General features: G+C 47.4%; 1 protein-coding gene across 5 annotated transcripts in view; it reads left to right on the top strand.

Annotated features, from left to right (window-relative positions):
• map2 (microtubule-associated protein 2) overlaps positions 1 to 16,045 on the top strand; it is a 98,367-nt gene that overhangs the window by 23,234 nt on the left and 59,088 nt on the right. For all 5 annotated transcript variants that reach the window (XM_061225909.1, XM_061225908.1, XM_061225910.1 and 2 more), the window contains exon 2: positions 9,410 to 9,467. The gene's annotated coding sequence lies outside the window, so the exon portion shown is untranslated. The remainder of the gene's footprint in view (positions 1 to 9,409; positions 9,468 to 16,045) is intronic.

The following is a 16,045-nucleotide window of genomic DNA, read 5'->3' as shown; positions in this document are numbered from 1 at the left end:
CAGAGCCCGACTGAGAACGAACACCGTCACAACACGACCGCATCGGGAGAAGCACCGCTCCGCTGTGCCGCAAGACCTTTAGCTGCAGAATGTCACTGCGCACCACACAGTGGTTCCAGCATGACAGACGACCGGGGGAGACGGGTGGCTCGTAATGCCTGTATTTTTGGACTGAGAGCTTCACTGAGTTGTGGGGGCCTGTAGCGTAGTGGCTAAGGTAAATGGTGAGGTGAATGACTGGGACACGTAAGGTTGGTGGTTCTAATCCCGGTGTAGCCAAAATAAGATCCGCACAGCCGTTGGGCCCTTGAGCAAGGCCTTTAACCCTGCATTGCTCCAGGGGAGGATTGTCTCCTGCTTAGTCTAATCAACTGTACGTCGCTCTGGATAAGAGCGTCTGCCAAATGCCGATAATGTAATGTAATGTGTGGCCCATTGTTTGGACACCTGTTGAGAAAGACGACTCACAAACTGGTAGAAGAACACTGCACCTTCCTGGGAATTTTGGCATGACACCACAATGGCAATACTGGACAGTAACCAATAAGAAGTTCCTAACTGTGGACATCAGGACCAGTGAATTCCCCCGGCTGATATCACAAGCTCCTTTTAAACCACTAGCGGTCCCAGAGCTAGGGTGGGAAGCTGAAGCCACTCGACTGAAATGATCATTTGCTGACGCGAGTGGTTGAGTGCTTCTCTGGAATACAGGCCTGGACATATTATAGTGCTTGAGGATGAGGTTTGAATGACCCCGCAGGGCTCAATTTCCCCTCGAGAATCAGGGCTGTCTAACTTCGCTGTAGATGGAATCCACTTTGCTGTTCTTACACCTAATGGCCTCCAGTGGCATTGAAGGAGTCCGCTTGTGGTGTCCTGCCTTGTCTGGAGTCTGTGGGTTTATTTACAAAAAGGAAAAGAAAAGAAAGCTTGCCCTGTGTAATCTTGGGATGTCACTTAATATTTTATTCTTCAGGTATTTTACCATAAGATCATAAATTGATGACTTATCAGTATTCAAATGAATACTGAGAATTTATTGAACCACCAGAGTTTTATCTTTAGTTCTTTCTTGTCAATATTCATGAAGGAAAGCCCCAAACCCTGCATTAAGACATCACATTATTCTTTGATGTTAATTTTCCCTGCATGAAAGGCTGAGTCAGCACAGATCTCTTTGCCGAGAATCATTATTTACATATTACTCGTTCCTTTTTTATTGGGGGGGGGGGGGGGGGGGGGGAAGGTGGTGAATTTGAAATATCCAATCTTGGCAGCACTGGGATATATTATTTCAAGTTAATCTTAATGCACATGTCAAATATTAACAGAGCTCTTCCTCTGACAAGTCAACACAGTTATTGCAATCGTAGGATTGTTAAATGAATAGCTGTTCTTTCTTGCAAACATCATGTTCAATCACACAGACATCGGGTCATTCCCAGATCCGTTACATATTTACTACAGATGGTTGAAATCCAGACGATCTGCAGATCTCCCTTGCGCCTATAGTGCTCAAATTCAAATTCCAGATGCTTTAATGGTAGGAGAGTTGTGAATAATGCATACAGCGACACATTTGTAATATAAAGTTTGTTTTGGTTGCTTTATCCAAGTATTTCCCATGAGAAGCTTTGGCTTGATTGCTTCCTGAAAAGTCTGTTATGTAGCTCACTTATTCTCTTACATTTTGACATTTAATTCACTGCAGCCTCCATGCATGTGGTCTGATGAGGGGAGATTTACATAATTAGATTTTCCTCTTCGTTTTATCAAAGCCTTTAATGGGACTAGATTTTTTTTATTCATGGAACGTCTAACCGGATAAAATTTTCACGGATTTTAACTTCAGTAATTACGGTGGTACGCATCGGCTGAGTTAGGATTATCAGCGTACTCTCAATGAAGACCGCATCCCATTATGATGGAGCTTGTGCTCTACGGCAGTTATTATCAAATCTCAAATCCAAATCCAGCCCTGGTTTTCCTTTCTGCCATGTAATTAACCAAACAATTGAATCTGATTGGCCAGGCTGTCCTCACACCTGACTCCCAGGTAAAAGGAGCGTGGAATAGCAGCCCTTGAGGACCATGATTTCCGGATCCCTGCTCTGCAGTATCTGGCTTGCACTAGCTGGTGCTTTGCACAGGCAAAAGTAACAAAATCTCTCTGTTTCAAGTGAACAGATGGAATTAGCCACACCGGGGGGAATTGTGTGTATGTTCCCCCATTACGAGCCTGGGCCCAGTTTCTTCTGCTGTAGGAAATATGACTTCACCGTGTGAATGAAGGGCAGTGTGGAGAAATCAATCAACACTCCCTCCGCCCCCACCCCGGGGACCAATTATCTGAAGAAGGCCACGCCCTGGGCAGCGACACCCCCAATGGTGCATTGGAGATGTCCTGGAGTAAAAGTGCCGGCTACAAACAAGGGATTATGGGATTAACGGAGTCCCCGCAGTCCAGGGACAAAATGAGCATCTGGTCTCGGTGCTTCTTCTCCCCAAATTACCTGTGGTGGGGTGCGGGTCGTGCGGGGGACAAAGGAGACGGCGAGCCTTGGGGATTGGTGGAGAGGGCAAGCGGGCAGAGGTCATGAAATATTCACCGGGCGGTGGGGTGTATCAATAATGCAATCAAAGGCAATCTAGCCGTGAGGGCGTCATAAGTCCATTCCCCTGTGCCATCGCCTGCAAACCCCCAACGTGCCTGTCTGGCTTCTGTGTTTCAGTGCTTGTGGGCTGGGAGCGCGTTTATCTTGTGCAGGCCACATAGTGTAGGGTCTGGAAATGCTTCTCGGAAAGAGGCACACCACGCCGCATGGACAGGTGCCCCAATGCAACGTGCGTTACCGCTGACCGAACCCCTACTGGGATGACCAGTGCCCTTTTCTCACTCATCTCAGCTGCTTAACCCACAGAGAAGAGTCGGATTGGCGCAAACCTGACCCAGGATGGCGGTAACTGACGCTGCTCTACGAGAGGAGTCAAATCAGATTTAAGTAAGATTGAGCTGAAACTGGAAATCAGAGGGTGATTTTCAAAGCACATATGCTTCCCCCTTCCATTTTGCTCATCTGCATCCCTGTCAACTACGTTTAAGAGATGTCTGGTGGCTGGTAATTAGGGAAGGTTTGCCATTGACCCAGGAAAACCAGAGCACGCCCCCCAAAGAATTTACCCTCAAACCCTGAGCTCAAGTGTGTCTTTTCCTCAGAAGAAGATGCCCCCTTATTCATGTAGAAAAACAGGCCAAGTGCAGGCAAAGATATATCCCAAGCATGGTTCTCTTATGGGAAGCATTTGGTTGAATGGGTGAGGGTCTATTGAATTCACCCTTGTAGAGGATGTTGATTGACCGGGTACTTTCTGCAGTCTGTCAAATTGAGCACTTTCCCTGTTTCAATTTTAACTGGCTGTTGCCTGAAAGCTCTCTATTTGTTTCAGATTCTAGCTGATGACTGGAAGGTGAGTTGAGTTCAGCTCCAGAAGCTTTTAGCGTTGGCCAACTGGGTAAAACACTGCAATTGTCTTCAACTTCAGGGCAACATGATTCACAGGATGCTTTAAAAAAATAAATAATTGCGAGCACATTCAGGGTGGTTGCATAAGAATCATTGTGCAAGTTTATTCTCCAGCATTTATTTTAGACAAACGTGGTTTCAGTTGGTCTCCATATTGAAGAGAATTTCACAGGTTGAATCAATCTGAATTGAAGGACTTTTTAAAGACGTTTGTTTTTCCATCCCTGGCATTTCTTCCTTTCACACAGACTCTCATATTGGTCCAATGCTGAAATCTTTTCAGTAGCACTGAACCTTGGTGAATGGAGCAAGAAACATATTTGTTGAGATTCTGTGGTAATTGCCAGTGCTGGAATGTTTTTCTCTTGGCTGTTGTGTACACTGGGGATTGTGTGAGCTTCCTATTGGGTCTACTTTCCCGAAGGCTCATGAGACTGATGGACGATAAGGGAGGTCAGCTGAGTACGACGGCCAATGGCTGCTCTAGTTAACTCATCATGGGCCAGAATGACAAAACGGTGGTGGTGTCATGCAAATAACTAATTGATTTTATTTGAACAAACCTGACTTTTAACCACAAACCTCGACACGTACCATCTATGCCATGACCATTCTGTCTTAGCTTTCCAGGCAGTGGGCTGCAATTGGTTCACACACACATATAGTATATGGTCTTTACATATGCATGTCCAAACACACTGGACTGAACTAGCACTTTATTTTTCAAAAGCTATAGTATATCTTTGCCAAACTAAATCCTTGATTGAAGGTGGCATCAGTTCTCTATAATTTAAATAATTACATGAAACAGATGCACTAAGGAGAGAACGTACAGATCCGTCACGATGGGAATTGGCTCTTTATTTCAGTGTTTACTTTAAAAACCACATTTCAGCATAGATTACTCTAGCATCTGCTCTCAAAGGTTTTTATTATTTTGTCCCTTTAATTACTATTTAGTTCCTATTTTAGGTACAGGATGACAAATCTCTGCTTTTTAATATTATGGTATTAGGCACCACAGAACCGCTGCAAGTATTTGTAATATAATTCTTTGGGAACTGCCCTTCTGAGACGGTCCCTAAAGGGCACTGTGAAAGGGCCACGGCCAGTTGTGCCATGGTACTTTACCTTCAGTAACAGCTGTATAAATGATGAGAATGATATAAGCTGTGTTAATTGCTGTGGATTAGACTCCAGCCACGGTAGGTCGGAGTGTAGCCACAGGCTAATCTCAGGTGCAGCTCGTCTCCCGAGTCTGTGTAGTGGAGGGAGGGTTAGAAGATTAGGCTGGGGGTCCAGCTGTGTGCAGGAGGCTAAGGGTGGGCAATTTGCAGACCTACCCCTCAAGCTCAGAGCCATGTCTGAACCTCAGCTTAATACAGTCCTGCACCAAGAATCCACAAACACTGTTCCTGGATCAGGAGCCCCACATCTCAGTTTAATCCAGTCATTATTACATTACATTACGTGGCATTTAGCAGACGCTCTTATCCAGAGCGACGTACAACAAAGTGCAAATCAATCACAAGAACAAGTGCAAAAGTAGACCTGAGAGGACAGTACAGTTCCGAGTCCTAGTGTAAACATACAGAAATTCAGAACCCTTGAAGAGTACAATCAGCTTTCAAACTAGCATACCACTGTTGGCAGCTAGAATACAACAACAGCCAATAAAAACAACTATACCTATACAAGTAACGATATCTATACATAAGTGCCATTACGGTCTAAGGCTAATCACAGTGAGTTGGGGAGGGAAAGGTGTAGCCTGAAGAGATGGGTCTTCAGTCTGCGCTTGAAGGAGGTCAGAGACTCTGCCATTCTGACATTCACCGGGAGGTCATTCCACCACCGTGGGACTAGGACAGACAGCAGTCGTGAGCGTGAAGTGCAGGTGTGGCGAGGGGGAGGCGCCAGACGGCACGAAGTGGCAGAACGGAGGGGTCTTGTTGGTGTATAGGTCTTGATAAGGGATTGAATATACACAGGGGCTGATCCTTTAACCAATCAATATAGCATAAAAACTAGAAGCTGGTCTTGGGTGAGCGCCTTGAGAGCTGTTGACATCTATGTACAGGGTACCCTAGAGGCCCGTTAACAGAAGGCTCTGACCCTGACTGCGTCTGAAAATGTCCCCTCGCCCGTCTCCCTCCCTGCCAGCAGCCTTGGTGGTGATGCAGCCTTGATTGTGCACGGTGAGGATTCCGGTGTCAGGGACATCCACGTGGAGCTCAACTTTTATACTTACCCTTACGCTGACATGCTCCTGCAGGAAATTCCATGGCAGCTGCTCCAAAAAAAAATCTTGTATGCATATCGACTTCTCGCGTGTGTCTTGTTATCTAGTCCTTGAAAAGAATTTTCGGATTGAGACATACTACTGTACTACAGGTGCTTCCAATAAGATTGCAGTCTTGTTCAATTTATATCTTCGCCTCTACTCTAAACCCCCCCCCATCCCATTACACTCACTGATCCTCAAGTTTGTTCAGTGGGGGGTTTCTCTGCTCTCGCTGGACCGCGGGGACTGTTTGATCTGAAGTGTGTGCTGCAGGAAACCCTGCTTCAGGGAGCGGACTGAGCCGCAGCGTCTCAGAAATGCAAACTTTCTCCCTTTTCCCACAACCTCCACGGTTTCATCTGCTCACTGTTTATGTATGAGTTTCCCTCTCATGGTGCGCTGAAGCTGTGTGGCTGCTCTGTGGAGGCGATCTCGGCCCCGCTAATGCTGGGTGACTCATGTTCAGTCCCTCACAGGCCTGTGGCGAAAGTAAACAACTCCATGGACTGAGTAATGCCTCCTTCCCTGCGTATGCATTCATATACTCACTGAGACAGATATTTAATACACGCAAAGCACACATAAACAAAAGCGCAATCATACACACTGTAAGCACACATAAACAAACACACAATCATACATACTGTAAGACACACAAACAAACACACAATCATACACAGTGTAAGAGACACACACACTCGTACACACTGTAAGTGCACACAATCATACAATCATACACACTGTAAGCACACATAAACACACACACAAACATACACACTGTAAGCACACATAAACACACAATCATACACACTGTAAGCACACATAAACAAGCACACATACACCACACTCTATATTCAAAAAAGGATATATTGTACATGCAGTACACACGTACACAGATCTACACACACAATCATACAGCACGCGTACATATACACATGCAAATCACGCTTTTTCAGAGTACACACAGATGACACAATGAATGGGCCACACTATATCTGTGACTGCACTGACCTGTCCCACCAAAACTCAACCCCCCCCCCCCCCCCACTGCCCTCAGAGTCTGCATGGCCCCTTCTCTCTGAATGAATGAGGTCCCGCTCTGTGAGTGACAGTATGCGTGACTCAATCTGCCCTTCGACCACAGCTCACTGGCAGGGCTCTACTGGGCTGTGGTGCATTTAGACAAATGGACATTGCTGCAGTCTGTGACCAGGCTCGGAAACCACCTACTGTGTATGCAAGTGTGTGCGTGTGTGCATATGTGTGTGTGTGCGTGCGTGTGTGTGTGTGTGTGTGCGCGTGTGTTTGTGTGCGTGAGTGTGTGTGTGTGTGTGTGTGCATGTGTCTGTGCGTGAGTGTGTGCGTGTTTGCGTGTGTGTGTGTGTGTGTATCTGCATGTGAGTGTGTGCTTGTGTGTGTGTGCGTGTGCGTGTGGGTTGTATAAACAGTCCAGTCCCCTCCATTGATTCTCCATAGGAGGACCTGGATTAGGGGGTGGGAAGGAGGAGGTGCAGGGGCTTCTGCTGACAGCAGGGAGGGTGGGATTTAGCTGTGTATCCTTTGTGTTCCCTCGTCCGTAGGTAGATCAATAGGGAGGAATATGTGCTTTGTCCTCCTCTAATAAGCCTCCTCCACTGAGAGACCTACTTCTGAAAATACAAAGCCCTATAGGACAGTGGAAATTCATCACAAAGATAAGGTGTAAATCTTCTGCCACCACACAACTGAATCTGAATTTTATAATGTGAAATCGTAGATAAAGTTTTGATTACCTTGAATGTGTAATTCACCATTTGAATTTTTATGTAAGGTCTTAAAACGGAATGCTGTGATTTGAATCTGAATTTCAAGAATTTGAACTACGTATGTGGATCCCATTGAAATCAGTATTCACTTTCAGCTCGGTTAAAAGCCAAATTCAAAACTTGCAAGCTCTAGTCAACCTTTAAACTTTCAAAAAGCCGCAATTTCAGATTTGACTCGCCAAAAGCGAATAACACTCCGAAAGCTTTCAAATTTCCAATAGCCAGTCTGTGAACATCCAAGCACACAGGAAGAGCGGTTGTTCACAGAGTCATCAATCTGCTTCCGCTTGTCACTCTCCTCTTATTGGCCATGCCTGACGGCTAGAGGTGTTCTGCCTGAGCAGCAACTCCACAAACTGTCAACTCTGTATTGTTGTGATTACATGGTCAAAAGTTACTGACACAAATCATTATCATACTCACATTATATAATGTAAAACAGTCGTCCAAGCTTCTCTATTGATATTTTAACTGCTAGTTACCTCCAGGCTAATTTGTGGTCTTGTTTCCGGACCCCAGTCAGCAGCTGTGGTTTATTTTGTGGTGGGGGCCCCACGGTGGTCTTGCCACCATGGTTAAGTCTCTCACCGATCACAATAGGTACTGAACTAATTGGGAAGTAAAAACATGCCCCCCCCCCCACCCCCAACAAAATATACTCCCAAGAGCAGTGACGTCCAGCTGGTCTCAAGAGGCTTCAGCGCGCTGCATTACCGTTGCCGTAACGGTAGCGCATTCACGGAGCCTGAGGCGCGAGGGAGTGCGGAGGTGTTTTTGTTAAAGGGACTGAGAAATGGGAAGAAAGGGAGAGAGAAAGGAAGAAGGGATGTGTTAGCAGGGCTGATGTGAGCAGGATCCTCTCTCCGGGTCTGGCCCATTATTCCGCTGTCAGCCCCGGCCTGAACGCTACAATTACTGAGCGCTGCCGCCCGCCCCCCAGCCCGCCCCGCTGTCCCCTCTCTGCACCCCGCAGAGGAGCGCGCTTTGACTTTAATTCCTCCGCCCCCCACCCCCCCCTATCTGCGGAGCTGGAGGAAGAATCCCTGCCTGGAGGAGCCGGCGGGACGTTCTCGCGGCGCTGCGGTGACGTTGCGGTCAGGCGCGCGGGCGATCTTGACCGTTGCGCCGAACGCGCCGCAGAATAAGGCTGAGCCCTCCGTGCATCCCTCTAAGAGGGCAAGCCAGGCTAGCCTGCTCGATGTGATGGATTATGGGAAACGGATATTGGCTGCATTAAAGAGATGGATGACCTCGCTGGTCATTAGAGGACGCTTGCGTTTGAAGTGGGTCGCAGGTCTCCGGAGCGACGTTGCAGTGTAGCTGCTCTCCGATTGGCTGTTCTTCAGGCTTTCGTGTTGACTGTGTGCCATGTGGCTGTGATGAATTATACAAGCGATTTGTAGGTATTGGCTTGTGACAGATGGAATATATGCGCTGTAGTGTTTTGATTGTAAACTCCAGCAGTGCTGAAATCTGCTGGGACTCCCCGGCTTCTAGAACGTTCCCTGAGCTTATGCGCTTACTCTCACAAACGCACCACACACACAGACACACACACAGTGTGGGTTACTGGTTACTGGGGTACTGTGTGTGAGGTACAGGACATGCATTATGAGGTATAGACTACCCATTGCCTACGAACAAGGGTGTAAAAATACACTGGACACAGCATTCCCTTTCCTGTAGCCTTACCATCTCTTCCTCTCTCTCCCTCCCTCCCTCTCCCTCCCTCTCTCCCTCCCTCTTCACTCTCTCCCTCTTTCTCCTCTCTCTCTCCTTCTCCTTTCTCTCTGCAGGTCTGTGAGCATTTTCTAATCCTCTGTGCTGAACTGAAGCTCCCATCTCCTGTAGAAGGTATGTCTGTTTCTGTTCTATACAATTGCTGCATCACTGTGTGTGTGTGAGTGTACGTGTGTGTGAGTGTGAGAGAGAGCTTGTGTGTGAATATGTGCATTCATTGCTTGACTTGTATATGTTTTTGTACGCGTGTACGCTTGCGTGTGTGCAGGTCCGCGTATGTGTGCCTGTGTGTTTGTGTGTTGCTGTGGTACAGACGCAGATGGCTGGGTTAATGCACAGTGAGCCTCCCTGCTGCTGCTGCTGCTGCAAACCCGGCTCATTGCTATGCTGCTGCTGTCTGCTGCTCTCTCTGCGCTCCGCTCAGCTGAGGAACGACCCAGACCGCGTCTCACCTTTCTGTCTGACGTCAGCAGTTCCTGTCCCACCTGTGTGTGTGTGTGTGTGTGTGTGTGTGTGTGTGTGCGCGTGTGTGCGTGTGAATGTGTGTGCATGTAGGTGTCTTCACAGAGCAGGGCAGTAGAGGTAAACAATGTGAGCTGTCATTATTGACTGCTCGTTGTCATTTTTTTTTCTTGTTGGTGTTGATTAGTTGATAGATGAGTTCCATGTTGATGTGGATTTCCTTTAGGCAGTGTTCCAAGGGCCAGACTGGTCGAAGCTGACAGGAAGGTGACAGTAATTCAAATAACCACACATTACAACAGTGATATGCGGAAGAGCATCTCTGAACACAAAATGCGTCAAACATCCAAGTGGATAGGCAAAGCAGCAGAAGACTTAAATCTAACAAAAATAAGTCTAATAAATACCTAATGTGCTCATAGTGGTGACGAGGTGTGGAGCTTGGGGTTCACAGTTGAAGTGGGCCCACAAAACAGGGGGGGGGCCCAGAGCAATATTCTTTCAGGGGAGCCAAAATTCCAAGCTATGCCCCTGTGCGCATGTGCACAGGTGTGTGTGTGTGTGTGTGTGTGCGTGTGTTTGTGTGCGTGTGCGTGTGTGTGTGTGTGTTTCGATATTATGGATTACTGTTCCAAACTGTAATTGAATTACGACTCTGAGAGGCTGAACATCCTGACCCGTAAATACACATTAAATGCCTCTACAGGTGATATTGATTGTGCTCAGAGTGACAGAGTGACAGCTCTGTATGGTATCGATGGCATATTTACAGTGGATGACAATGCAGACTGCAATCTGTTCTGAGCATGTTATATACAACGCAAGGCAGGAAGCAGCCAATGGGAGGCCGTGTGAGGACTGGTGCGTGTGCCTTACTACCCCACTCCTCTCCATCCCTGCACCTCCTGTGGAGGAAGAGTAACACTCTGACTCCACTCTTTTCGCTGACATGGCCACGGTTAGGCCCACGTGGTCGAAGCCATTTGTTCGTTCTCTCGTGGGGTCTATCGGTGGAGCGGTTTGTAAAAGCCCGCACACACCCCTCTTCTCCGCGCCCCTGCTATCTCCTCCTTCCCACGGCCAGTCCCTCGCCCTGTCCCACCCTCCTCGTCGCCAAAGTGACAGGCGAGCGTAAACAGGGGCTGTGATAATTGAATTCCTCTGAGCGCAGAGAAACAGGGTTAGCGCGTCGCACCGGCGGGGGGAGAGCGGTGATGTAATGGCGAGAAACGAATGGCTGGCTGTCCCCTCCCACCCAGAACGCACAGAGAACAGCCACCGCAGCCATGTAGGGCTCCTACACCGCTAAACCGTCTGTTTAGCCTTATTTCTATTATCTATCTCTAAAATACACAAATATTGGCAATGAGGTGAGACAGTTTTACTCATTTCAAGATTTGCCAACGGGGTAAGAAAATTTCACTTGTCAAGCAAGCAGTAACTGAAAACAAACTAATATATTAAGATGTTAACTCTCACAAACACTTAAGACGGACTATTTTGGTAGTGTGCTGTTTGGAGTGGTGCAGCTTTAGTGTGGTGGTAAGATGTTGCCGTAAAGGGAGTCAGGTAGAGCCTTTGGTGTGTCTTTGCCTCGAGCTGCCTGGCGGGCAGGAGCATTGAAATTCGGCTCCTTCAGCTGCACACAAACACACCTCCACTGCCGTTTACTCCGCCGTGCCCCAAATGGCGTGGCCTGTTCTCTGGGCCCAGGCTCCTATACATCACCCAGGCAGGAGACCGGGGACGATGTGGATGATGTCAGGAAAAAAGGCTGATTCATCCTGGTACAATACTGTACAATACAATACCTTTGCTGTATACAGCACAGCAGGAGATGACATCATCGGTGACATCATGTCAGGTACATCAGAGGGGCTTGTGAGAGAATTAGCCTGTGATGCAGTGATTAGTCATGACTTAGCGTAACCAGGTGCTGTGTATAATTGCTTGTGAATGCATTACCTTACACAATGGGGAGTACCCACATTTAGAAAAGTGGAATAGGTTCTATCGCAAACCCTTAACCATGACGGTGCCATTCCCATTCCCTGGGTTTGATTTGCACTTTATTGTACATCGCTCTGGATAAGAGCGTCTGCTTAACGACTGTAATGTAATGGAGAAAAGACTCTGCGAGAGTCAGTCGGTGGAGGTACGCCTCTGTTCTGAAGCTGATCTCAGCTAAGGATTCCTTTCAGAATGCCGGTCTGGCACAGTGATCTGGAATGTTCCAGCATTGGAGTGGGAGCTGTACCATATGTGCTCATATGCTTTCCTGCGATGGAGGATGGCTGCAGAGCAGAGTAACGCTCAGAGCGTGATCTCAGACACTGAGTCAGCTCCACTGCGCTAGCAGCAAAAAAGCTGTTCTGACCGCCCACCAGCCCACCCCCTCTCCGGCCCCCCACGCACACTCTCCACAGCAGTCGCCATGGAGACGACAACTCTCAGAAGGTTGTCAGGTAACGTTCTGCCGTTACCTTGCATTCTTCAACCCGCTCCGGTGGGTTTCTGTGTGTGTGCGTGGATGTGTTTGTGGACATGGCTGCTTGTGCGTGTATGTGTGTGTTTGGGTGTGGGCACAGGGGTGTGTGTGTGGATGTGGGTGCATATTTTTGTGAAACTTATTTTCTGAAATGTTTATACTGCAGACTTCTCTTTGAACTGCTAATGAACTGCCACTAAAGATCAGAAGACTTGTGCCTATTTTATCTAGGGCTTTATACAGACATGGGAAGTGTTCGTAAAATCATCGCATACTGCCTAGATATCACATACATGGGCTTGACTGAAAACTAGTGAACCTTGTCATTTGAGTTTACTTGTTCAAATTCAGATCACAGTAACAGTTATGAATTGGTATGGTCATGTACCTTTGTGTCATTTCCTCATCAAATTGCACTTACCTTAGAAATACTAATATGAGCACTGCATTCTAATAATTCAGGAAGTAAAATTATGTACTGAATATACAGGATGTTCATAGTAAAAGTGCGTGGTATGGTGACAAGCGCGTTCCATATCAAATAATTGTTTTGCACTGTACCCTTGTATACATAGTGGGCCGTGCCCATGGTTTTGCGTGCGAGCGCATGCTAGCACACGAATGGCATACTGCTAGTACCTGGGTGTCCATTTTGGAGCACAGCTCATGCATCTAGCGCAGATGCTGAAAATAAGCACAGTGCCCCCTGCTGTTCGGAGGGGGACTGCAGGCATTGGAGATGCTCGGTTCGGGAGCACTGGAGCGTGCCGCCATTTTAGTGAGCCCTGCTGTGCTGCGTGTGTCTGACAGTGCGGATAACGTAAGAGCTGAGCTATTCGGGTTCAGGGCTGAGGTCACCTTCATTTCCATACAGTCAATTCCAGAAATGAATTGCAGTTCAATAAATTATTTGAGGCAAACACAGACTGAGGGAAACTGCCCTGAGATTACAGCCATTGTTCCCATTCATGAATTTAATTTCTATTCATTTCTGGAATTGAATAAATGTAAATTGGATTGTCCTCGGCCCTGGCTGAAGCGCAGGGAGTATCTCGACCTTGCAGCGTGTGCCGGGGTGCAGAGGCGCTCTCCTGCCCCTGCGCTGAACACGACAGCCACACAACGCCAGGGAAAGCTGCGCTGCTTTAGAACAGCTGATGGATGCGGATTCTCGCTCCCGTGATGTTTGGTGTCAGAGGTAATGTTGGGGAAGAAATGTGGGGATGGGCCAGGTGCGTGAGGTGTTGCGATGGGAGTGGGGATGGGCCAGTCTGTGTGTGCTCCGTCAACTTGAAGACAAAAGCAGTTCCAGTTCTCTCTCTCCATCTATCTCTCTCTCTTTCTCTGTCTTTCTCTGTCTCTCCTTTTTGAATCTTGTTTTTCATCAAACATTGAAGAAATGAAGAAATACTTCATCAGCATGAAAGACATACATATCACCAAAGTACTGTATGTAAAATGCTGTATGTAAAATCAAAAAAGCACAGAGCTATCACTGAAAGATTTTTAAAGTACATAAATAAATTAAAGTATTAAAGTAATGAGGATTTAAAATTATTGAGATACGCAAAACAGTAGGTTTTTAAGTAATAGGAACAATGCAGTAAGTCATTAAAATGTGGTGCAGGAACCTCTCCCTCTCCTTAAGTGAACTGAAGCATCGACGGTGTGCATGTGTTTAGAGTTGAGAATTGTGTTTACCCATTGAGCGGGTTTTTACATATTGTCGGATTTGTGCAAGCACAACGGAAGGGGCTTTACGGGCTTCTTCTCAGCAGCTGTTTTGGCCGATGGATCAGCGTGTTCGGGGCACCTGCTTCTCTCAGTGCTGGATGTAGCCCTGGCACTAAAGTGGCCGACTGCCAGGGGGGGGGGGGAGAGGAGGGGAGGGGAGGGGAGGGGAGGGGGGGCTTCAGTGCTTGTTTCTTCCCTCGCTACCCAGTCGTCACGACTGCATCTGCGACTCAGACATGCCCACCCCCTCCAAACCCGCTTTAAGAAAAGTAAATATGCACACATTGCTCAAAACAGCCTCCTGAATACGGAATCCCTAGCTGCCTGTTTTTTTGTTTTTTTTTGTCAATTGCTTTTGGTGTACACTATATTAAAATATACTGCCTATAGATTGGAACTATATTAGGTATCTTATTACTGCCTTATGATGATCTCTGATGTATTGAATTTCATATACAAATTAATATGAGACAATAATGACATATAAATGACTTCTGAAATGTGAAGGACAGATTGAATACTTTCCTTTCACTGTATGTATTTAGGTGGCACGGATGGTGCAGTGGGTAGCGAAGGTCCTGGGTTCGAATCCCGGTCGGCCGGGGCCTCTCTCTGTGGAGTTTGCATGTTCTCCCCGTGTTTGCGTGGGTTTCCTCCGGGTACTCCGGTTTCCTCCCACAGTCCAAAGACATGCAAGTTAGGCTGATTGGAGAGTCTAAATTGCCCATAGGTATGAATGTGTGAGTGAATGGTGTGTGTGCCCTGCGATGGGCTCCAGCCCCCCTGTGACCCTGTTCAGGATAAGCGGGTTAGGATAATGAATGAATGAATGGATGAATGAATGAATGTATGTATGTATTTAGCCGATGTCCTTTTGATAAAATGCCACATAAATTATCCTGAACTTGACCATGGTCACGGTCTCGGCAGCGATTCACAGAGTTGGCTGTCACAGAGCAGCAGCAACCAATGAGCATGCAGCTTTCAAGCGGCCTGGCCCATCCCATTCTGGAGATGGAGGCCTTGTCTCCCAAGGTTGTTTACCAAAAACAGATGAGGCCTCGCTCACAAGACTGTTTCCATTTAGGAGCTGAAGGCAGTTTGAATTCAACAATAACTAACCCCCCATCCCCCTTCCAGCCAACCATCTCAGCCAAGAGGAAGAGCACCACTTTACTGTATTTAGATGCTACACTTATCTCAAATCCATGTAATTATATATGCCGAGAAGACAAAAATGTTGGACGCGCCAGAGATTGCGGTTGAGGCCAATTTGTGGATTAGATCTTTTCCCTGGTTTTCCTTGTCACCTCCGCCCCACCCCCCTTCGTCCATTGTGCATTCACCTAGGTTTTTGGTTCCCGCTTCGAATCCGGATTCTGATTAGCCGTGGCCTGTCTCCAGGACTCTCACGCTTCCGTGGTTGATTTGAACCAGCATTCTGCCCGGCTGCTGGGCCTCCAGGCTACCCCCCCTGTCTGTCTCATTACTGGCTGAGATGAGGCTTGCAGGCATGGGGGAGACACTGTCCCCCCCTGCTGTAGCCCACTCCAGACTGAGAGACCAGAGCGTGAACGGTGTGCAGTGATTGCCCTGCACACTGATCGGCAGACCTTACATTCTATGCATTAACAATTAGCCCTGCCCCTGGAGAGCCCCAGGTTGCTGGTTTTTGCTTCCATGTTGAAATCACTAACCAATCACAGTCCCCGAGAAAATTGGCCGAGGTGAGTAAACTGTGTAATCAACGAATCAATCAATCAGTTAATCAATTAAGTATCTGAGTGAAAACCAGCAGACCCTGCAGCTCTCTAGGGCCAGGGTTAGAGGGCCCTGGTTTATACATTGTGAGTGGATTGAGTAAACGGTATTATGTCCACTGCACTTCCTCACAGGTGTGAGGTTGAGCCAGGAGACTAGGTTCATAGGTTCACTTCTCAAGCAGAGCTCTGCAATTGCACCCTCGAAAAATGAAAAACGGAATTCGACAGAAATCTTGTGCAGCAGC

Source organism: Conger conger, chromosome 17, assembly GCF_963514075.1.
Source record: "Conger conger chromosome 17, fConCon1.1, whole genome shotgun sequence".
NCBI classification, from domain to species: domain Eukaryota; kingdom Metazoa; phylum Chordata; class Actinopteri; order Anguilliformes; family Congridae; genus Conger; species Conger conger.
The sequence above is the reverse complement of the archived record's forward strand: the minus strand, read 5'-3'. Positions and strand labels throughout refer to the sequence as shown.